The sequence below is a fragment of the Canis lupus genome, chromosome 10, assembly GCF_048164855.1.
Source record: "Canis lupus baileyi chromosome 10, mCanLup2.hap1, whole genome shotgun sequence".
NCBI lineage: Eukaryota > Metazoa > Chordata > Mammalia > Carnivora > Canidae > Canis > Canis lupus.
This window is the reverse complement of record NC_132847.1, coordinates 48,728,174-48,753,769: the sequence shown is the minus strand read 5'-3', so window position 1 is coordinate 48,753,769 and position 25,596 is coordinate 48,728,174. Positions and strand designations below refer to the sequence as shown.

Sequence of the window (25,596 nt, the reverse complement as noted above, 5' to 3'; positions counted from 1 at the left end):
GGTAAATGTGATTTCAAAAGAGACCATACATTGGAATGTTCCCTAGATGCCATGGACCTGAAAACTGTTTTGAGTCCTCTGAAACTTCATGTCAAGAATAAGGAATGATAGGATGTTGTCACAAATGAATTGACTTGATGTTTCAATTAAAAACTGATTATTATCTGACTCTGGTAGTCATTATGGTTGATTTCATTTGGTCTCTGGAAATTCTGTGAAAGGACTCTAGGTGGAAATGTTTTCCTGTAGTACAAAGAGAGAAGGTCACTATATGCAAAAAAATAAAAAAATAAAAAAAAAATAAAATAAAAAAAACAAAAAAGGCTTGCCAGTTACTGATCCTCCAATTTGGTTGCGATTTATCTATGAAGCAGGTTGCGAGCTTGAAAATAAAAAGTTCTCTGAATTTACATGAATGTTTCCCTCTTTGTCATAACCCTCATCCTGTGGGTACTCCGTTTATAATTTTGATGAGAAACTGTGTCACCAAGCCCCTTCCCTTTATAGTTTAGGAGCTACTTCATGGTAAAGAACTTTAAGAAGTATCTAATCACAAAAGATCACATTTCCTGAAAGAAAATCAACTGAACTGAAAAAAGATGTTTTATAAGGAAATGAAAGGAGGATAGGAGAGAGAAGTTAAATAGGAGGCAAAAGGTTTACTCATTCTAACTGCATGTATCTCTTTCTTTCAGCAATCCTTTAAAATTCAAAAAAAAAATCTTTTTCTATTATATATTTTCCTTCCTCCCTAATTTCATTCCTTCCTTTCCTCCCTCCCTCCCTCCCTTTTTTCTTTCATTCTTTCATTTTCTCTCTTTCTTTCGGTTAAATATTTCCTTCAGAAAGACATCCATGGCAATTTATAGTGATTTTACAAATTTCAGTCCATAATTTATTTTTAAGTGGGAAGTAATTTTAAAATATTGACTGTTCTATTTAGTTTTATATAGAGGAAGCCTGCTAGAACGTGGAGTTGATTCTTTAGGGAGCACAGGTCATCAGCTGATGGTTCTCTCTTACTTATGGGTGCTTTTTGTGTCTGGTTGCAGAGCCTTGTTTCCTCACAAGAATGGATAATAGTCACTGGAGGTAGATGGACTGCCTTGCAATACGGTGCATTTGTGCATTGAGTGACTTATTTCAGTGTAGTTCATACTTTCTCCATATGAGTAATTGGCCAATGTAATCAAATCTGAAATGTTCATGTTAGGCATATAGTTGAGTTACACTTGTCAATGTATACCTATTAAGAAATTAGTAATCCATTTTAGGGAACCCTTAACTCCATCTAAGTCTTTAGTAAATGTAACTATTTTTAAAGCTGCTAACTAGTGTTTAAACATCCTCAGGGAGACCATCTAGTACACAAAAATCTCCCAAGAGAAACTAGTTCAGTGCCACCAGGAGGCAGCATAAAGAAGTAGAAGAATCACTGGATTTGGTTTTAGAATACTTGAATTCTACTTCTCTCTTACCACTAATGGTGTCACTTTTGAAAAACTCTCTTACTTTTCTAGGTTTAGTGTGGGATTCTGTAAAATGGAGAAAATTATTATTTATATACTTTCTTTAAAACTTGACCATTCCTAGCTTTAAGTTTTGAAAAACAATACAAACCCCTTCAGGTGCCAAGGAAATATCAGGCTCTGTAACACTTGATAGAAAAGTATATTTAGGGAGATCCCTGGATGGCTCAGTGGTTTAGTGCCTGCCTTTGGCCCAGGGCGTGGTCCTGGAGTCCCAGGATCCAGTCCCAGGATCCAGTCCCACATTGGGCTCCCTGCATGGAGCCTGCTTCTCTCTTTGCCTGTGTCTCTGCCTCTCTCTCTCTCTCTCTCTCTCTCTCTGTCTCTCATGAATAAATAAATAAAATCTTAAAAAAAAAAAGTATATTTAAAGAATATCTGTAAAATTTCTGTAATGAAGCATGGATTTTGAAATGTCTTTGATGAGAGTTGTTGTCCCCCCTGGTGGGGAGGGGGGGCTAATAACAAGTGTCATGAAAGTAAAACTTAAATTAATATGTATGTATGAGATGATTTTCTCAAAGTAATTAATATGGCACTAATTATGCGATGCTTACTGTGAGAGACATAAAAATCAGTCTGAGCATTTGGGCTGTTTTTAAAGCACTATGACAATGAAAAAAGAAGATTAAATATTTTTGAATAATAAAATTTAAATGGACTTCCCACCCTCCCTCCCCCCATTTTTAAGGCATTTTACAAGTTTCTTGTGTATACTTAATGGAATGCAAGTAGCAATTGTCATTGATTTGATTATTTTCAGGTGAGTACCAATTTTGTATGAACACTTTAAAAATATTTGGCTTTGAAATGTTGATTCAGGGGTTTAATTTGTGAAGTTGGACACAAAACTAATACAATATCTTAGTTTTTACAATGGGGTTTTCTAAGGAATGCTGATAGTCCATTTGTCCTATTTTATTAAATGCTAATTATATTATTTATAAGTTATTTTCATCAGGTGAATTAGTAAGAAAGTAAATGATAGATATTAAATGACTCATTTATTTGAATAAAATTTTAAAAGCCCCATTGAAATAATTATGTGCTCTTTTGATAAAATATGAGGCCTGCTAGGATTTGAGACTAGAATAAATTTTGTTGCTTTTCTAAATGTATTCACTGGTTAATATTAAGAATAACCTATTTTTACTGGCTGTAAGGATAAAACAGATACCATTTCCTTCCCTAGAATTTTACTTTCATTGATAATATAAACTACAAGTATATTTTCTCTAATAATATTAATATGACTAAATGTAAACCTAGGAAGCTAGCCTAAAAATTATACTTTTATTGCAGATATAATAGAACATAATATCAAATTATCTATAAAAAATATTGTTTTCACAAAACTCAACCAAATTTCAGTGTAACAGAAATATATGCAAAAATCTAAGATTCTCAGCACATTTCAGTTTCTAGGTATAGCACTAGAGAGTTTTTGAAATGGATTCTAAATTGGACTGCATAAGAGGATTTTGTGTCTTCATACAATCTCATTCTATTATAATGTAACTATGGTTAGCTGCAAGATATCTATCTAGTAGCCAGCATGAAGGGAAATAATTAGCATAAAAACTGTATTGCTTCTGGTATACCAGGGGAGCCAACAACAGTGCCTTGTGATAAATGTTGATTTTGAAACAGTGGGCTTCATTTGTCAAAGGGAAGGAGCCTGTATCTTCTCAACTATTTTTTACTGGGCTTTTCTATATTTTCTCTTTCCCTTCTCTCTTTCTGTCTCTCTCTCTCTCTCTCTCTAAATATACTTTGTATACTATACTTCATATGTACTGTGTTTTATATATTCTATTATACATAATATAGCATATACATATTATATATTACAATATATTCTGTATTAGTATTTTAGATGTATTAGATAATATAGTCTATATTGTATATATTCTGGTATGTATATTGTATGTATTCTAATATGTCATATATATATATACACATATATATATATATATTATAGATCTCCTGCTAAAAGCAGTTTTTGGTTCTTGTGTAGGTATTTTCTTGATTATCACCCATTGGTGATATGGATCGCAAATGGTTTTTCTTTATGGTTTGCCTTTAATTTCACTGCAGGTAATGAAAAACCCTACCTTTGGCCTCAGTTAGTTAAATTCACATCAGTTAACACTCACATATTTATTAATGTTAAAGTGGTTTTCTGTATGATATTCAGGGTTTAATGATGTATATAAATTGTCCTTTGTTCTTAAGAATCTTGTGATCTTGTGATCTTGTTAAAGAGAGAAGGTAAAAAGTGGATGGTAAGCTAACAAAGAATAGTCTATCAACCCATTCAGAAAATTCTTATCAAGTATCTATTGTTCATAAGACTACATAGAATAATACTACAAGAGTTTTATAGCCAGGCAATTCAGGATAGAGTGAGGTAAGAGTAGCCTGGGGAGTACTCATAAAGAGGGGAGGAAATTGATCTGAGAGTGAATAGAATTTAAATAAGCAATAAGGATATAGCTTTACTAATAATTGAAGCAATGCAAATTTATGCAAGAGTGAGATAGGCTTATTGATGAGTTGGGACAAAGATGTAAACAATGATAGATTTCCTATATTGGAAATGGACTGGGACAATAGACACTTATATATATCATTGGAAATATTGTAAAGTGATGCAACCCCTTTGGAGTGAAATGTAAATATTATTTAAATATCTATTATATTGCAGGTGTTCATAATAATTGGCTTCATGGTTCCTTTTCTAGGAATTTATCTTCAGGAATGCTCTCACAAATCTATAAAGATCTATTTTATATACACAAGAAAAATATATAACCTACTAGCTATATATCTTTTGAAGAAATTGTATTTGTAGTTAAAACCATCATATGCCTAATCAGCTGATGGGTGGATAAACAAAAATAAGGTATATCCATACCACAGAATAATATTCAATAAAATGGAATGAAATACTTATATGTGCTGTAACAGGAGTAATACCTAAGAAACATTATGCTAAATGAAAGAAGCCATACACAAAAAACAAAAGTGGGTACTTACATTTTTACAAAATGTCCAGGAAAGCAGATGCATAGAATTCAAAAGTACATTAGTGTTTGTCAGGCACTAGGATTGGGGATGATAAATTACTGCAAATGGGCACAAGGAAGTCTTTTGGGGTGGGCCAACTGTTCCATAATTGGATTGTGGTGATAGTTGCACAAATCTGTATATTTAAGTCATTGAATAGTTTACATAAAATGAGTACATTTTATGGTAAATAAATTATATCTCAATGCAGTTGTATAAATATCCACAATTCAAGACAAAACAATACCCAAAGTCTTCCAACAAAGTAAACCCCAGGTACCTTGAGGTTTATTAGTAGATGACTTCACTAATAAAATCTCTGAACATTTAAGGAAGAAAAAATACTAATTATACATAGTCTTTTCTAGAAAATTGTAGAGAAGGGAACACTTCCCATCTTATCCTATGACACCAGCATTGCCCTGATAACAATACCATGATAAGGCATTATTAAAAAAGGAAAGTACAGACCAGTATTCTTCATAAGCACAATGTAAACAGTATAAATAAAACTTTAGCAAATATAAATCAAATTTACATAAAAAGATAATACATCATGACCAAGTTGGGTTCATTTCCAAAATGCAGTGGTGGTTATACATTAGAAAATCAATCTGTGTAGTTTACCTTATTAACAGAGTTAAAAAGAAAAGTATATGATCATCTCATTAGCTACAATAAAAGTATGAGGAAAAAACAACATTTATTCTCGAAAACACCGTTAGCAAATATTCTAGGTATATAAGTGAGCTTCCACAGCTTGCAATAAGCTTAATCTGCAATAGGTGTATAGCTGATATGATATTTAATGGTGAAAGATCCAGATGCCTGGGTGGTGTAGTTGGTTGTGTCTGACTCTGCTGGCTCAGGTCACGATCTCAGACTCAAGGGATAGAGCCCTTCCTAGGGCTCTGCATTCAGTATGACGTCTGCTCAGGATTTTCTCTCCTTTCTCCCTCTGACCACTGCTTCTATAATAAATAAATAAATCTTAAAAAATAATAGTGAAAGACTAACTGCTTTTCTTCTAATCTGAGAAGCAAGGTAAAAATGTCTGTTCTCATCACTTCTACTTAATGTTATATTGGAAATTCAAAACAATCAAGGCAAGAAAAAGACTCAAAAAGGCAGACAGATTGCAAAGGAAGCAGCAGCAGACTTAAGTGCTTATTTACTGAAGAACTGAAAAAAAAAACAAACGCAGATATTCCATGGGAATATAGTTAAATAAACTTTGGACTACTTATACAATGAATTCTATATTGCTAATTTAGTAAGAAGGTAAATGGAATGTTGTGACTTTTTATATACATCGTAGTAAAATCTCTAGTAGAGATTAAGAAGAACAGTGTAGTTGTAGAACAATACTTTGTGGTAGATTGATTGATATATTCAACAGGTATTTATTATATACCTTTTATGTGTTAAACACTGGGATATGCTCTGGATATATGTTATCTGTGGAGAAAAGATATTTCATATATATATATATATATATATATATATATATATGGTAAGATTTTATTTATTTATTCATGACAGACAAGGAGAGAGACAGAGACATAGTCAGAGGGAGAAGCAGGCTCCCTCTGGGGATCTTGATGCAGAAATCCATCCTAGGACCTTGGGATCATGACCTGAGCCAAAGGCAGATGCTCAACAACTGAGCCACCCAAGTGCCCCTGTAATCTTCTTTTGAGAAACTTACAGGCTAATGTGGGAAAGAACTATATGAAACTGAAATAAATTAATGAGAAATTGTGTTATATGTGTAAAAGAAACTAAGTAGAATGGCATAGATTTACTTATGAGGGTTAGGAGAGGGATAGGAAGATTTTTCCAAGAGTATTTGGTACCTAGTGAGCGCTCAGTAGAGAATTTTGTTTATGGTAAACTAATTCAAACCATTCTCTTTCCTACTTCACTTTATTTCCTTTCATATCCAGTAACTTGCCAATCCACTGTTTAAGAAAGAATATACATACTCTACTTTCCTATCACACTAACTCTACTTGTGTTGTTACATGATTCTCTCATTTGAATAATTTTTGTATCATCAACAGTATTCATTGAGCACCTACTATAAATAAATGCATCATCTTTTTTTTTTTTAAGATTTATTTACTTATTCATGAGAGATACAGAGAGGCAGAGACATAGGCAGAGGGAGAAGCAGGCTCCCTGTGGGGACCCCTATGTGGGACTAGATCGTGGGAGCATGTCTTGAGGCCCAAGGCAGACGCTTAACCACTGAGCCACCCAGGCGTCCCAATAAATTCCTCACCTTAAATGCTAGAGATTCACAGTTAGTTAAAGCATACGCTATTCTTTTTTTTTTTAAGATTTATTAATTTATTTATGAGAAAGAGAGAGTGCACACAGAGAGAAAGGGAGCACAGAGCCCAACTCAGGATTGAGATCCCAGGACCCTGAGATCATGACCTGAGCCAAAGGCAGACACTCAATAACTGAGCCACCCAGATGCCGCCCCATAAGCATATATTTCTTCATATGTAACTTTAAATATTTTTTTCTGATTAGGAAAGTAAAATGCATCATAAGAAGATTCAGTGTTACAGAAATATGATAATTTACAAAGTGAAAGTGCTTCCTTTCTCAAAGTAGGAAACCATGTTGTACAAGAAATGAAAGAAGAATAAGACTGGGTACTATGTGGGTAAGAGGCAAGAGGATTAGTAAATCAGGAACCGCAAAAGACTTGAAAAGAGATGTCAAATGGGAATTTTAAAACACAATGTTATACCTTGTACAATTGCACTGCTTCCTGTGATCTCAGCATCTTAAGCAAAATCACACAAGACTTAGTAACATTGATGCAATGGGATTCCTAGTACAGGGGGACAATAGAACTTATTTTTGTGTCAGAGTTGAGGCAGCAAAGCAAGAGTCAGCTTGTGTGGGTTAAGAAAGTACTAGCAGATATACACATCACAGATACTCCTCCCTTGCATCTTTTCTGTGAGGAGACTTAGCTATCTAATCCATTTATTTACCTGTGTCTTGGATACACGCCTTCCAACATATCTCCTCCAAGTAATTGTCTAACATATCGTTCAGCAGTGGAACCTTTAGCAGATTGTTTTGTGTTTCTGTACATGGTTTGAATTGATTTTTTTTTATTGTTTTCCATAAAAACTCATTTTATGTAACTAAACTAGATTGATGGCACTCTATTTGCCCTTTCTTTGCTAAAGAACTTTTTGATTGAGATTACCAGGAGAGCAGTCTAGAACATATTCATATGTTAATGATCTTACTTTGTAGATGCTAAAATCAAGAAGAAAGTATTTATGGTTGGTTCAGTATTCAAGAATCTTGCAGAGTACTACATAAACTTTCAACAAAAATGTAGTATGTCTTTGGCAGAGAAACTATAATCAGCATAAAAAAATGAATTACTTTGTCATTCATTATCCTTGAAAATATGTATGAATGAGGCTGATAAAATTAATGTGAAGTATGAAATGAAATGAATTCTGCATGTTATTATAGATGCTTCTGTAGCTTAGCAAAATACTTTGGTCTGAGTAATCGTTGAGTAGAGGTATATTGGGTATGTGTCCTGTTGGACTTGGAACTTCTGCTTCTGATTATCCATCTACAGGAGCACCTACTGTGGATTTTATAGAGGGAGGAATGAGGGGAACAAAGGTCAGAAAAGAAGGTTCAATGATTATGTTAATGTAAAGTTCAAGGGAGGATGTGCAGTTTGATTCAATAGAAATTAATGATTTAAAATTATAGCTTTAGAAAATGGATGATAATCAGTTGTTTTATCACTAGTAAAAGTAGAAAAACAGAGAAGTTATTTGCATTTAGGGGGGGATAATCACCCATCTTACCATTTAGCTGTCTTTGTGAGAGAAGAAAGAATATAGAGATATTAAGTATACTAATTACTGTATAAGAATAAAGTGCTAATGAATTTAATTAATAATTCATGCTAAGTTTTGAGATGTTGGAAACAGTATTTAAAAGTAAAATAATCTAGTACTTACTGATAAAACTGCAGTTTTTCCTATATCTATTTGGCTTTGCACATTGGGAACCCCCTACCTGAAATAGACTTTTCCGGATTACCCAGGCAGGCTCCTATTCATCCTTTGAAAACTAGCCTAATGTCATATTCTCAATAAACTGTTCCAGAAGCCCCAGACAAAATACAATCTTTCTACTTTTACAAGCTTCTGTTATTATATGTGTTTTAAAAATATATTACTTTTTTCACTGTTCTATGTATCTTTCCAAACCACGTGGTCCTTGAAGATAAAAATTATATCTTATTTGTCACTTTTTTTTTAAAGTTTAGAATATGGTCAGGTTTTATTAAATATTTTTTGGAATGAATTGAAATGTGATTTTTAGAATATTGTAGACATTTTTTAAAAGACTTTATTTATTCATGAGAGACACAGAGGGGGAGATAGAGGCAGAGACACAAGCAAAGGGAGAAGCAGGTTCCATGCAGGGAGCCTGATGCGGGACTTGATCCCTGGTCTCCAGGATCACACTCTGGGCTGAAGGCAGCGCTAAACTGCTGAGCCACCTGGGCTTCTCAACAGTTTTAAATTATATCCTAAACCATCATAACACTATTCCCAATTGGTAAAGAAGGTAGTGTACAATGATTAAAAGTTTAAAGATTTGGTTTCAAATCCTGATTCTGCCACTGACTGCCTATTGTTGGACTTCACACAATCTCTTAACCTCATTAAGTCTTAATTTCCTAATGTGAAATAGGTGTAATAACACTTTTCTGCCCCACACACCTTATATGGAGGTTATGGTAATAGAATAAGTAATAAGTGAAAATAAACTTGTACACTCAGTACCTATACAAATGAAGTTGTTCTAGATAGAATTAAATATATATTTAAAAGCCTCTGGTAAAATGATCTCTAATGCAATAATGTATATTGCTTTTAGAAACAAAATACAGAAAACCAAAACCAAAATAAATCAACTTGAAATTCATTTTTTTCTATTGTATTTTTATTGCCCTTTTTAAATTAATATCATCAAATTTTCATATATCAATTTTGGCTAATAGATTATGAAGCAAAGATACTAATACAGATTGAATAATTGCAGTTTAAACTCTGGCTGTAGATGGATCACTTGTTGACTTTCATGTAGTCATTTACACTTGGATTGAAGATTGTTGAACAACTCTTTTTGCACTGAGTAAACACTAGTGTTTACCCTCACTTCAAATTACAGCCAATTTACATAAAATAATCTGTATTTTACTTTTTTATTTTGAACATTTGACCTCTTCAAACACTTGTATCCTGTCTTCTCCTGTTTTCTTATTTGGTACTTTCTAGATCACTGAGAGAAAAATTCAAAGAGCAAATAGTTACTGATTTAATAGTAGTTTGCCCCTGGGAGACCCACTATTAATGTGTTCTGATAGTTTAAGGGGTTATCACTCTATGCCTAAATCTAGTTTGTTGGAAATAAATTATGTTTTTCGTCTCTGCCCGGCATTCCTATTTGGCCAATGATACAGTCTAATCAGATTTTCTGCCATTCATTTTGCTGTGATGGAGCATTTTCCTAGGTATTTTTGACTTAAATCAGATTCTCATAACATTTTTAGCTTTAATTTTGGTTTTATGTTTCTGATAAAAACTCTAGGGTAGATTAGCTTGATTTCTAAACTTTTTTTCTCATTTCCGAAATAGCTTTTTATCTTAATGCTTCTGAGATTGTCTTGGTCATATGTGATATTTTTTTTCTCTGAATTTCTAAAGATATTTTGATAGGTTTGCTTTTGTTTGGATTCACTTTGAAGTGTTTTTTTTTTCTTATATTCTTTCTGACCTTACCATTTACTAAAATGCATTTACCTAGCAGAAACTTTTTTTTTTAAATGTATTTCTTATTTAAGCAAATGAATGTTTATCCCTTTTGCCTCTACTAGTTTCCATTTATACCTGCTCAATGGGGTTAATCCTTTTCTTGGTCATGAATAAAATACCAGATAGGTCTCATATCTTATTTATTTACTATTAGAAAATAAAATGTTCTGTGATCACTTCTAATCATGTGAATAGTCTTGTTTCTATTATACTCTATTCAATTAATGAGGAAATCCTGAACAAACAAACAAAAAACTAGATTCTTAACAACAGAGAACTAGTGGTTGCCAGAGGAGATGTGAGTAGGGGATGGACAAAATAGATATAGGGGAGGTACCAGCTTCCAGTTATAAAATAAATAAATCTCAGAGATGAAAAGTTCAGCATAGGGAATATAGTCAATAATATTATAATAACATTGTATGACGACAAATGGTAACTATACTTACTGTGGTCAGCACTGGGTAATGTATAAATTTGCTAAATTAATATGTTAAACACCTGAAACTAATAAAACATTGTATACTAAGTATAATTCAAAATAAATCTTCAAAAAAAAAAAACAAATCTTCACATTGCATACCATAAAATAATCATGTTGTACAATGTAAATATATACAATATTTGTTTGTGAATCACACCTCAGTAAAGCTGAAAAAAGTTATTAAAATAAAAGGAAGTCCTAAATTCATTTAATGATAAAGTTTTTCCCTAACTTAGCTGTGGCTAGCTTTCTCCTGGTCATTTGTTGTGGGGAAAAGGGGAAATTGTGTTTCTCTACCTGACTCCCATGTTTTCTGTCCTGTTCAAATAGGCTGCTTCTGGCTCCTACTTGGGTGAATCTCCAAAAAGTAGAATAGATGAAGGTGAGGTCTGATTTATTTGATGTGAATATAACCTTCAGTAAACTTCCTCAGAGCTTGATGGACTCCTTGTTTTACCTTAGGATGGTGTGGTAGACATTAATGTTACTCATCAAAAATCTCTATGCCTCCTGAGCACATGGTAGGGTTGAATTTCCTGGCTTTCTATGGTCAGGTTAGGCCCTCTGACTAAGGAGTTGTGAGAAGTCACAAGTGTCACTGACAAGTGTCACTGATAGGCTGAGTTGATGTGAGAGTCTCTAGAGATCTTTTCCTTCTGACACTGCAGTCAGGAACTTTAGAGATGATGGTTGTTGTGTCATCCTGAGCCATGAAAACTTCAATGTCTGCCCATCACTGACACAAAACAATTATGTTGCATGAGTAAGAACTAATCTTTGTGATTTTAAGCTACTAAAATAATTGGTTTGTTACCATAGTATAACATAACCTATCAAAACAGAAAGATATGTTTTTCTCAGAGGGAGTGGGACTATTTGGCTTCATTTTCCATGACAGAAGAAATATATTTTCTTCTGGCCAGATGCATTAATGTTTCTCTTTTAGTTCCTGGAAATCTGGAAATCCATTTACTCTGTTGGGATGACTCTATCCCTCTATGCATTCTTCTTGGACTGGATTTGCAATGTCTCTAAACAAGCTTTTTCTACAAACTTGCCTACCTCTGGTCTTCTGGAAACATTTACATAATCTCATATCTCCTGGGTAAGTGTGGCTAGCACTTCTCTCTAGTTTGCCAATTTGGGAGCATAAACTTTAATTTTTCATTTAATTTATGAGTGGCTTAAAAAATGAGATGTTACAAACTATGCTCTAATAATCCTCTGGAACATATCCCACTACAATGGTCTTAGAACAGTACTCTAAGATGTATCAGACATTAACTATTGTGTCCCTCAGGCATCAGAATGTGTATTTCAAGCTTTAAGGAAGGTTTCCTTAAAGCTTCTTCAAGGTTTGAGGTGAGGCAATGGTGGTGGTATTTATAGCATATCAACAACTCAAAAAAAAAATTTCCTCTACTTAGTTTCCATCGTCTTTGGCCACTTAAATTTCAAGGGACATAGATGCACAAAATTGGCTTTTGAGAGTTTCCTTTGCAATTTCTACATAGATGACCTAGCACTTTCATTAAACACATGGAGGGACTTACTGTCAACTATTATTTGTATTTTGGATTTTCTCTCTCTCTCTCTCTCTCTCTCTCTCTCTCTTTTTTTAAAGATTTTATTTATTTATCCATGAGAGACACAGAGAGAAAGAGAGGCAGAGACACAGGCAGAGGGAGAAGCAGGCTCCGTGCAGGGAGCCTGATGTGGGACTCGATCACACCCTGGGCCAGAGGCACCCAGGGATCCCCTGTATTTTGGATTTTAGATCTCAACTGAAAATCACACAGAAAATGTCTGATTTTACATCTTGTGTAAAACCATTGTTGTAGGATATGTTCCAGAAGATTGTTAGAATGTGGTATATGTTATTCAGTATTTTTAAACCATTCATAAATTGAATTAAAAATACATTTGCCTATAACTACAGAGTTATGGCATTCCTGAGTCGCAAAATTATTTTTGGGAAACTTTGGCAAGTTATTTTTTTGTTATTAAAATCAATATGATGCTGTGCATAAATAGTGTAAATTCACTCACTGGTCATTAAAGTGAATTGGTGTTTCTGCAAGTGTTGCTAAGTAGAATTTACTGAAGAGACTGAAGCGAAATGTATTATTCCTGCCATTTTGAGAGGAACTATACTAAAACTTCTGCTGTCAGTCACTGACCATTTATTCCAAAAGATTGTTCTGGCTAAAACATTTAGTTAATCAATCTTTTAGATGATTACTTATGTTACAAGTAATATGAAACATTCTTGAGTTTGAGGAGGGAGAGGCTGTGATACTCTACAAATGCATAATGCATATTTTACACTAATAACATTATCCAGTGCTCACTATAAAAATTTAAACTTAATGAAACCATGAAAGAAGATGCTGCATTTTGGTACCCTGAAATGAAATAGTAAAATATTTTAGTTAGGCACCTGGGGTGGCTGGCTCAGTGTTTGAACTTCTGCCTTTGGCTCAGGTCATGATCCCGGGGTCTTGGAATCAACCCCTGAATCAGGCTCCCATCAGGGAGCCTGCTTCTCCCTCTGCCTATGTCTCTTCCTTTCTCTGTGTGTCTCTCATGAATAAATAAAATCTTAAGAAAAATAAATAAGTCATTTTAGTCAGCAAACCTCAAATAAGCAACAATTCTAGTGTATAAGTACCATTATAACTTTATAAGTATTATTTTATCTTTTATTATTATTTTCATTATCTTTGGGTTCACAGTCTTTTGGAGTCACAAATATATTACCACACCTTAAAGATCTAAACCAAATAGATGAAGAGAAGTAGAAATTTTCATACAAAATATTTTTGGACTATTGCTTCTTAGTTTTGGAAATGATCTAATTAATAGCTTATGAGTTTGAGTAGTAAGATTTGGTGTAGAGTAAGAAAGGAACATTTTCATACTCTAGTCAAAGCTGCATTATTGTACAGCTGATAAGTGTACAATTTTAGGTGTCTGTTTTCCAGAGAATGCTAGCAATTTAAACTATACATTTTTGAGCACCAGATGTTTCTTTATAATGTTTGTAGAGTGTGCTGTATTTTTTGTACACATGATTTAATGTTAGAACTGGACACTGTGATCATCTGGTAGCCTTATAAAATTTCATCACTTAAGTCTGCAGTCTAAGCGTTTGGGACATCTATTTATTTATTTTTTAAAATATTTTACTTATTTGAGTGAGTGAGAGAGAATGAAGTCAAGCAGGGGGAGGAACAGAAGGAGTGGGACAAGCAGACTCTGTTCTGAGCACAGAGCCCAACACAGGTCTTGATCCCAAGACCCTGAGAACAGGACCTGAGCAGAAATTAAGATTGGGATGCTTAACTGACTGAGCCACCCAGACACCTTAGGGTATCTATTTACACAGCTTAAATGAAGTTAAAAGGACCTGAGGCAGGAAAAAAAAAAAAAGGAAGAAAAGGAGGCATTTGTATTACCAGTTGCAGCTAAGTATGCCTCAAGGCTCCTGGTAGTGAGTAAAAGAGTGAAGTACCCAACCTGAAACAATAATGAGGGAGTGTGTAAAAGGTTGCATTGTAATAGTCAATGACTACATCTATTGGTCTGAAGTATTTTCTAGTACTTGTGTATCTTCTTTCAAAGTCTCTGTCCCAGCTCAGATGTTTTGTGCCATCTAGGAAGTTTTTCTGCATATTAGATGTTAGACCTCAATTACCTGTCTACACTTTTATTGCTTTTTAATTAGTTAATTTGGGTTAATCTTTTATCTCAAATTAGACCCTGGGCTTTTTTAGGGCAAAGACATTATAGATTTCTTTTGCATGCTTGAGTCCTAGCACACTTAACAGTGAGTTCAATCTTTGCTTAACACCTGGGAAAGTTTTCTATCAGTGTTAATGGTGGCATTAAGTAGACTCTTCCATCACAGCAACAGTTTTCCAGAGTGATAAGAGGAAACACTGACTTCTTATTTGTTAATTCTAGTATCTCTTTATACCTTTAAAAACCTCAGTTTGTGTATATATTAAATACAATGTCTGAAGAAGATGATGATATTAGGAAGAATCAAAGAGAGTACCATGATATTGTAGACACTTTCTTAGACATAGAAATGTAACAGGAAAGAAGTTGCTCATCAGAAACTTCCTTCCTTATTCAGCCGAGTAAGTATAAGAACAGGGAAAAAGAGTGGAAAATTAGGTTTTTTAATGAAATTAGGTAGGTAGAAGCCATATGTAATTGAATGCAAGACAATATTTTCCTGAGTGAAAGGAGTTAGTCACAAGATGCACAAAAGTCCCAAGGAGCTGATATGGTGCTATTTGTGTGTGTGTGTGTTGGAGGAGGGTGGTTAGGACCATTAAAGAAGAAAAGACTGAATCACAATATATACAAAATTAGAAAGTATCAACTGTCTTCCCCAATGTTTCGTAACTGAATTTTTTTTTTTAATTTTCTAATCTAAACTGGGAGCACATAGAAATGATTTGTGAGATTTTATTTTCTAAAATCTTCCAAGGATAGTGGATAACTAGTGCCATGCTAAATTAGAGCTTTAACTAGGTATAAGTTGTTGTTGAGGTGATGATATCTACAGCATCAGGAGATGTTCAATTTATGATTTTATGGCAAAGGGCTGCAAAGAAATGGATGTACTCTTGAATATTTGCCTGTGACTGAATCTTGGTATATTTAACTATAAATAGCCATAGAGAGTATGGGGATCAGATTTACGTGTTTTGATAGTAATCAAAGTTTAATATGAGCAAACTATTTTTTCCATGTAAAACTTTATAAATATTTCAGTGTTACCCTTAACAAAATTTCCTAGATAGTAATTAAGCAAAGATTAAAGATTACTAATTAATTAAATAATTTTGCTAATTTTTTTTAGATTGTTTTAATAGGGACACTTCTTCTGTCCTTTCCCTTAACCTTCTGAATTATTTAAGCCTGGTATAATTTCCATAGTTATTGGTGATAATCACCTTAATGTCCACCTAGACCTAGAGATAGATTTACTCTCTTTGACTGAGTCCAAATGTGAGCACTCAGTAAATAAAAACTCTGAATAATGTATTAAAACATTATGTATGTGCTGGAACAATTGAATATCTGTAGTCAAAACATGAATTTTGAGCTAAACCTAATACCTTTACAAAAGTTAACACAAACAGAATAGCTGACTTAAATGTAAAACATAAAACTATGTAACTTAAAAACAGCAACAACAACAAACATGAGAAAATCTTCAAAATTAGAGCTAGGCAAAGACTTTTTACATTTGACACCAAAGGTATAATCCATAGAAAAAAGAAAAAATTGGTATGTTGGACCTTCTCAAAATTAGTATCTTTTGCCCTGCCAAAGCCCCTGTGAAGGATGAAAAAGCAAGTTATAGAGTAGGAGAGAATATTTACAAGCCATATATCTGGCAAAGGACTAGTATCCAGAGTATATAAAGAATTCTCAAAGTTCAACAGTAACAATATAAATCCAATTGGAATATGAACAAAAGATGAAGATACATTTCACTAATTATCTATAGATAGCAAAAGAACATACATGAAAAAATGTTCAATATAATTAGCCATTAGGGATATAAAAATATAAAACTCAATGAAATACTGTTATAAAACCATCAGATTGTAAAATAATGTGAAATGCAGGCAAGGGAGCAGAGAAATTGGATCACTCATTCTTTGCTGTGGGAATGTAAGATAGTATATCCAATCTGGAAGACAGTTTGGTATTTTCTTATAAAACTAAAAGTGTCTCTAAAATACCACTCAGAAATTGCATTCTTGGGCATTTTCATAGAGAGATGAAAATGTATATTCATAAAAATGGTCACAGCAGTTTTATCCATGATAACCCCAAACTAAAAGTAATTAGATGTTCCTCAGGAGGTGAATTTTTAACCTGGTATTCATAACATAGAGTGAAGTTCAGTAATAGAAAGGAAAGATCTAGAGATATATGTAACAATTTATATGAATCTTCAGGGAATTCTACTGAATCAAAACTACCATTTTCAAAAGGTTATATACTCTATGGCTCCATTTAAATAATATTTTTTAAATGACAAAATTATAGGAACAGATGGTTAGTGGTTGCCAGATTTGGAGTTGGGGTTGGAGGTGAGTGTGGTTATACAAAGGCAGCACAGCATTTTCTGTGGCATTGAAGCTGTTCTGAATGTGGATTGTAGTGGTAGATATATGAAATTAATCGTAGCATAAAATTATATAAAACTAAAAATACATACACTCAAAAATAAGTACAACGAATACAGGGGAAATTTGAATATTAGCAGTGGATGGTTTCAATGTCAATATCCTGTTAGTGATCTCATACTATAGTTTTGCTTCATGTTCCATGGAGGAAATCTGAATAAAGGATGTACAGAATTGCTCAGGAAAGAATTTAAATTTCAGAGGAGACACCCACATTTTATAATCTTCTGCATTGCAAAACAACTCAGGGACGTCTTGCTACCTTGTGATAAGAGCAGATTTGGTGCAGGGGAAGTGGACGTTGGGAAAATTTCACTTTCATTACTCGGAGAGTGTGTAGAGACTGCAGCCTGGTATATTTCTGTGAAAAACTTAAAGACCAAAGTATGGCTGAAGCTGCCTGAGATAGCACAGCAAAGAGAGAAAGCTGTAGTGAAAGTAGGTTGCACTTCTCCCATTGGAGATGGGAAGGAGAATCTGGTTCGGGTGGGTTCAGAGGGCTTTGGATACCTGAGATGAGCCAATGCCCAGATGAGAGGACCTCATAATACATCTACATGCAGTGGACCATAGCAGTGGGGTGGGGTGGTGCATAAACAGTCAGCTGTAGGACCATGGCTCATCCCAGTGAACATTGCAGGGGAAGATCGTCAGCAAAATTGAAGTGAGTTGTGGAGGAGAGTTGACCTCAGAGTCCCACAGAAGCTCTCCTTGAAAGAAAGAGCCAACATTTGTGGGATCTGCTATGTCATTATTATTTTTTTTTGAAGATTTTTAAAATCTATTTATTCATGAAGACACAAAGAGAGACAGAGACATAGACAGAGGGAGGAGAAGCAGGCTCCATGCAGGAGCCCAATGCAGGAGCCCAATGCAGGACTTGATCCAGGAACTGGGATCACATCCTGATCCAAAGGCAAACGCTCAACCACTGAGCCACCCAGGTGTCCCTGCTATGTCATTATTAATTGTGACCTTTGAAATCTTTTTCTTTTTGTTCACCTGCCCATCTCTCCAACTTAGGAGAGGGCAGAGACAACACAGTAAGTGGAAAACGAAGAGTAGAAGATTAAGATAGATAAATTAGTAAAAATGTGAGCCTTCCCCCTCAACTTCCTCCTCTTCCCAGCCCTATGCAGATTTCTAAGACTGTGACAGATATGAACTGGGGGAGAAAAAAGCAGCTTTAAACTGAATTACAAAATGAAGTTTTGTACATAAGAGTTAGACTGGTTATTAATACCTCAGGGGTCTAGAAAGTTTTGGGATTGGCCTAAGATATTTTTCAAGGATAGGAGTTTTGAAAGACAAATGAAGTCAGAATAAAGCTGTTTCCTTCATTATACTCAACTGAATCTATCCTGTTCAATAAAGTGGTATAGATGCATATATATATATATATATATAGAGAGAGAGAGAGAGAGAGAGAGAGAGACAGAGACAGAGAGAGACCCATTTTGTTTAATATCATTGTCTTGATATTAAAGAAAGACAATAAGTTTGCATAATAAAATATTAATGATAGGTCTGGGTGATCTTATTTCAGCTATTTTGTATTTAATTATTTAATCTTTTGCATATTTTCTGAATTTTTTACAATAAGAGCACGTTACTTTTATAATTAGAAGAGTGTTATTTTAAAATAATGTTGAAAGCATTTTGAACACTAATTTCAGTGGCATATAACTGTGCCCCTACATCTGGCACTTTTTAAGTGTTTGAATTTTTTGCTAATTGGCCAGACTTCCCGGATTTGAGAAATCTATATCTGGGAATAACAGCTAAGAGTAATTTTTTTCATCTATAATTGAAGGTTTAGTTAGATGATTGTTAATGTTTTCTTTTCAGCCCCATAATTCTTCCATATTTTTTTCCAAATGAATAGCTTATTCAATATCCTTAGAATATGGCAGTGCTATTCTAGGTAATGGGATTATAACAGAATAAGAATCCCTTTCCTCAAGCAATTCCATGAATGAGGTACCACCGTGTGGTCAGTGTAACAACAGGGGCACACACAAGAGTAAATCACAAAGGAGTAGCATCTCTTCCAAGATGGGGAGGCAGGAAGGCTATCATAAAGAGATGATGTTGAGCTAAGACTTGAAAATCAACAAGCTAGGCAGAGTAGAAGTGAAGGAGCAGAGGATGCCAGGCAGTGGAGGAAGGTTCTGAAAACTGAGAGGGCATGTTACATTCTGGTTCACACTGAGTGTGAGGGGACTGAGTGTGGACATTGGAGGTGGTTGGAATGATCAGATTTGAGGTGAGGTGGTAAGCAGGCTGTAGGGAAATGAATCAGATTCTGAGGATCCAGAGAGTCTCAAGGAAAGACCAATTCAAAGGCAGTCAAAGCATTCCATGGTGAGAGGAGCTGAAGTCCTAAACAAAGGCGGTGGTAGAGGGTTAAGAAAGAGATATGTGAGGGTGTGTTTAGATGTGAAGAATGAGGTCAGGAAAGGAGTCAGGTAATTCCAATTTTATATGTATGTAAAAGCTAGTCTGTGTTACTGTGTAGAGTGCCTTGTGAGAATGACTAAAAGGTGCATCCTCTTGATAGAGGAGTGGCAAAAAGTAACCATTCCTGAGCAGAAGATTACAAAGAGGTGCACCTTCCTCTAAAATGCTCTAGAGCCTGTCAGTCCTATAACAGGGCAGATAGTTTGGTGAGAGTAGCATGAAGTGGATTTCAGTCCTTTCTCACCCCTATAGCAGCATCCTTTGTGATGTGAACAAACTGTAGAACCAGAGGCCAATGCCTTGACTGTAGCCAAACAGGTGGAATTTCTTAAAGCTCATAACAGTCTCTGGGTTTGTACCAGAGGAGGCCTGTGAGATGCAGAAAATGAAAGCAGCATCAAAGCAGTTTTACCTCTGCTTAGCTGAATTGAGACAGATTAACAATATGTAGCTTCAGAGCAAAGAAGACATTTATGTGCTGTTTTATCACCAGTAAGTTGTTCTTTCTTCCAGCAATTGGAGAAAAATTTTAATAATATTTCATTAGAAAACTATTTTTCTATGTAAAAAGATCACTTGTTTTTCTATATTCTTTTTTTTAAAGAAAGATTTTATTTATTTATTCATGAGAGACACACACAGAAAGAGAGGCAGAGACATAGGCAGAAGGAGAAGCAAGCTACATGCAGGGAGCCCGACGTGGGACTTGATTCTGGGGCTCCAGAATCACACCCTGGGCCAAAGGCAGGCGCTAAACCGCTGAGCCACCCAGGGATCCCCCTATATTATTTCTATTGTGCTTTGGGACCAACATTACTTCTGTAGAAATAAATCTCCATTGTAATAATGGAGATTATTGAAAAACGGTAATGTGAAGAATACAAATGCAGGTTTTGGATTTTTTAAATGCTTCTTTTTGCACAATACTTCTAGGAAAGTACAAAATTTATCCTACAAGCCATCTTCAAATTTCCCTTTATATTTATTAGCAGATTGATAGCATTTTCTAGAAACTGTAGAAGCAGCCCTAAAACCAGATATAAATTAACTGGATGTAAACATGGTAATGATACCTAATTCAAGTCATAACACTGAAACCTTTATGCAACATTCATATAATAAATACATTAGAGAATGCCTGCATAAATGCTACTAGTAGGACATATAACATGGATCCTACAGTTGGGTAACAGTTGAAGAATGCAGGTAAATTCAACACAGATACTAGTGGGTAATTAAGTCAAGAAAAGTGACCAATTCCCTCCCTAACAGATACCACAGAGTATTTTACATCAATGTTGCTTCTACTTTAGTGGAAGAATTGAATTAGCTGGAAATAGTAACATAATCCTGAATTAAAGATGAGCTTAGTAGTAAGAAAGCTTGGAAGAGTCTACAGAAAACATATGTGATAGAGTTCATAAGAATGGTTGTTTACAACATAAATGTGTGAAAACATTATTTACTGCTACTGTTTAATCATACTCATCTTTATATCCCTGGATCCTAAGTACAGTGTCTGACCTCTAGCAAGTGCTTCAAAGTGTTAAATAAAGTACTCATTAGAGAAACATACATTATAATTATATTATCTTACTGATTTTTGGGTCCTGCCATCTTGAAGATGGTGTTAACAACATAGAGAAATTAGGCAATGAAACATCCCTAGAATGTTTTGTGTTCTTAGCCAACTTACGCAGTTTTGAGACCCTGAAGATGACCTGCCAGATGGAAAACAATGAGAGTAATAATGTTAATTTGCACTGGGATCAACAAAACTAAGTTGAAAGTGAGCAGGAATGGTTATTTAAAATCATTGTTACCAAAAACAATCAAAACAACAGTGACAAAACCAGTCATAATAAAAATATCTAGTTGTGCATTATGACTAAAATTGAATAAGAAATTTTGGAAAGAGAGATCAAGTTCCTTTTTCTTTATTAATAATCTTTTTGGAAATGGAATATATGAATAACAAACATTTGAAAACCTTCTGAGTAACATTAGAAATTCTTAAGCCACACCACATGCTTTCAGCTTTTTCTCATATATACCAAAGTCATAGCAGTAACATTTAAACATACATAACATACTGAATAGACTTATTTTAACAACTACAATAATATTGTATATCTGGTTTCTGTTTGTTTATTGGGGGGGAATCTTGCTTAAATTTTATCAGAAATTTTGACTCTTATTGATAGCAAATGTGTGGTGCCTCCCGCTTTCTCACCATGGACTGATGGCTTTTTTAAAAAAGATTTTATTTATTTATTCATGAGAGACACAGAGAAAGAGAGAGAGAGAGGGAGAGAGAGGCAGAGATACCTGAAGAGGGAGAAGCAAGCTCCATGTAGGGAGCCTCATGTGGCACTTGATCCCTGGTCTCCAGGATCAGGCCCTGAGCTGAAGGTGGCGCTAAACTGCTGAGCCCCCCGGGCTACCCGGACTGATGGATTTTAATGCAGTTGATGTTTACAATCATTTAGTTATTCTTTTTGATGATCAAATTGCTCCAAGTTGGTACTAAAATATTAGCTACTATTTGTTTTAGAGACCATATAACAACTTCTCTTTGATATTAACCCACTTTTTACTTAGTCTCTTTGTCCATCCAAAACCAAGAAACTGGTCACCTGAATGACTCAGTGGTTGAGCATCTGCCTTTGGCTCAGGTTGTGATCCCAGGGTCCTGGGATGGAGTCCCACGTCGGGTTCTCCACAGGAAGCCTGCTTTTCCCTCATTCTATGTCTCTGCCTCTCTCTGTGTGTCTCTCATGAATAAATAAACAAAATTTGGGCAGCCTGGGTGGCTCAGCGGTTTAGCGCTGCCTTCAGCTCAGGGCATGATCCTGGAGACCTGGGATCAAGTCCCATGTTGGGTTCCCTGCATGGAGCCTGCTTCTCCCTCTGCCCCCCGCCCCATTCTGTTTCTCATGAATAAATAAATAAAATCTTTTAAAAATAAATAAATAAATAAATAAATAAAAATTTTAAAACAAAATAAAACCAAGAAACCTCTGTGACTAACGCTGGAAATAACTTTGTTCCTATGCATATTTAGAAAATTACAATAATATTAAAATTAGAGACAATACCATATCAATTAATTAGCACATATTTTTGAATGCTTAAAAAGCTGTTTATAATGTCAAAATTAGTATAATTTTCACAATTAATATGAAAATATTAATATGGAAACTTCAAACAAAGGAAAATACAATTTTTTAAAAACACAACTTTCCAGATTTTAGTGTTCTTGTTGTGTCTACGTTGATCTGGGTTTTATTGCTGTGCTTAGATTATATGAAATTAGCATAATCTAGTGATGCCATTTGTTAAAAATTTATTTGAAAGAGAATGTGTGGGAGGGAGGAGGGGCAGAGGGAGAGAAACTTCAAGCAGACTCCCCTCTGATGGGACGCCTGGGTGGCTCAGTGGTTGAGTGTCTACCTTTCACTCAGGGTGTAATCCCGGAGTCCCAGGATCAAGTCCCCACATCAGGGCCCCTACATGGAGCCTGCTTTTCCCTCTGCCTGTGTCTCTGCCTCTCTCTCTGTTTCTCTCATGAATAAATAAATAAAATCTTAAAAAAAAAAAAAAAAAAAAAACAGACTCTCCTGTGAACATGCTATCATGACAGTGACCACAGTAACACAAAGCTCCATTTCATGACCCATGAGATCATGACTTGAGCTCAAACCAGGAGCCTGATGTTCAGCTGACTGAGCCCCACAGTAATGGCATTTTTTATGTTAAATTATCTAGTAGTACTTCCTACTTATTTTAACCGGATGAGCTAAAAAGTAGTTATTTTCAGGAAAACATCGGGAATAAGTAAATAATATTACATTAAATTTCCTTACACTATTTTAAAAATGTAATTAGTTTTATTTGAACCATAAGAATGTTTGGGGATCCATTTTATTGGCAAGTTATCAAGTAGAAATTGGTACAAACAAGTTAGTTTACTCAAATTTTATTATAATTATCTTTCTTCAGTAATTTACAGTAATTACTAGCAATTAAAATATGTTTAATTATTATAATCATATATTTTGTGCACTTTATTCTAGTTAGATTGGCCATCTGTCTGATGACTTTTTAATCTGTTGCTTGTGGTAACAATCACTAGATTATGATTCAATACCAACTGCTCTTTAAAAAAGAAAAATACTTAAAGATTCCTTTTTATCATATCTTTAAATTATGAAGTTCACAATAAAACTGAAGTTTAAAGTTCTCAAAAAATTGAAATGTATACTTTCTGTTTTCAGATTACATTAGATAGACAGAATATTACATTTACATGTCCTATGAGATGGGATTGATTTATACATACTTACTAGATTTTTGATTTCTATAGAAAATAGATGTGATGTATTTTCCAGATGGAGAAGCTAATATAAGATGCAAAGTTATGAATTGAACCTGTTTTTTCTTACATTAGCATTGGCAAATGCTAAAGAAAAGGAGCTAAGTTTCATCATATTTTTAATTTGGAGTTTTAGATAACTTCTATGAACTATCTAAGTGAAACTGAATTGAAAGAATTAATGGCAGAGTGAATTAGTCTAATGCAGAGACTTGAATTTACATAGTACCCTTAGAGGTTAAAGCACTATAAAAATATAAGATTCTACATTTTGATTTTACTTATCAATAGATGTCAAGTTAAATTGTGTTCTTATAATAAGATGCAGCAAGGAAAGAGGATTCTCTTCATAGGAATTTGATTTATAATTGTCTTTGTTCAGTTCTCTAGCAGAGTGAGGCATGCTTATATATTCATTTTTAAAGATGTAATTAAAAATTCTCTTAAACTCTCTGTAATGCTCTATGCAAGTGGATTGATTCTGAAAGAACATTTTATGGTGAGGCTGTGGTACAGCAGGAAATGTACTGGACCAGGACACAGAAAGCCTTCGTTGAAATTTCACCTGTGCTGCTTTGCTAGTTTTGTAAGTTTGTGCAAGGAACTTAACCTCATTGATATCTCAGGGGAGACAGGCCTTATAATTGAAATTTATATGTATGTATGTATAAAAACTAAACAAAGGAGTCTCTGTGAAAACCTTATAGCTTAACCATTTCTAAAGTGCAATTTTATTATTGTCATACCTAATGATATACAAATTTTATTATTATTATTTTTGTGACCAAGTATGTCTTGTAATTCTCAATGCAGATATATTCAGTAGGCATTGTTAGCAGCCCTATGTGATAAATGAGAAAATTGGCATTGCTTGGGGGAGGCAGGATGCAAACTTAATCTTACTAAAACCCATGCTTTTAGCTGCTATGCTTTTGCTATGATTGCATTTTTATCTGGTTGCTTATGCTAAGATATCCGAGAAATTGAGTGTTAACCTTATGAATCATGAAATATTTTAGCGTCAATGAAGTTGTTTTCAGTCTTTTATAAGTGTTCTGATGGCTAGTTATCCAGAAGAACAGCAATTCTCTGAATTTCTCTACTGTTTTTTTTTTTTTTTTCCTTCTTGGAGGGGAGGATTTCATTTCATTTTGATGTTAGTTAGACATTTTCAGGTTTGGCAAGAATAAGGTTACTATTAAATTTTAGTGTATTTATAACCTTGATTCTAAATATGTGATACTAACCACCTTATCATACCATATAGATGTCTTTGTGGATCACATAAAATAGTAAAATGGGAATTCTCTATTCTTTGTTTTTATTTTTTTGAGACAGAAATTAAAGCATTATTTGATGAATTATAAAATTGGAGAAAGGAGATCCCGGGGTGGCTCAGCAGTTTGGCGTCTGCCTTTGGCCCAGGGCGTGATCCTGGAGACCTGAGATTGAGTCCCACATTGGGCTCCTGGCGTGGAGCCTGTTTCTCCCTCTGCCTGTGTCTCTGCCTCTCTCTCTCTCTCTCTCTCTCTGTCTCTGTCTTTCATGAATGAATACATTTTTAAAAAATCTTTAA

The 25,596-nt window shown here is 34.3% G+C and overlaps 1 protein-coding gene and 1 long non-coding RNA gene across 11 annotated transcripts in view; one reads left to right on the top strand and one right to left on the bottom strand.

Moving 5' to 3' along the window:
• Positions 1 to 25,596, top strand: part of LINGO2 (leucine rich repeat and Ig domain containing 2) — a 1,123,953-nt gene that overhangs the window by 3,421 nt on the left and 1,094,936 nt on the right. The window lies entirely within an intron of this gene.
• The window catches only part of LOC140640953 (uncharacterized), a 42,971-nt gene continuing 22,694 nt past the window's right edge, over positions 5,320 to 25,596 (bottom strand). Inside the window, exon 7 of the long non-coding RNA XR_012037547.1 lies at positions 5,320 to 5,569. This is a non-coding gene — a long non-coding RNA (uncharacterized lncRNA). The remainder of the gene's footprint in view (positions 5,570 to 25,596) is intronic.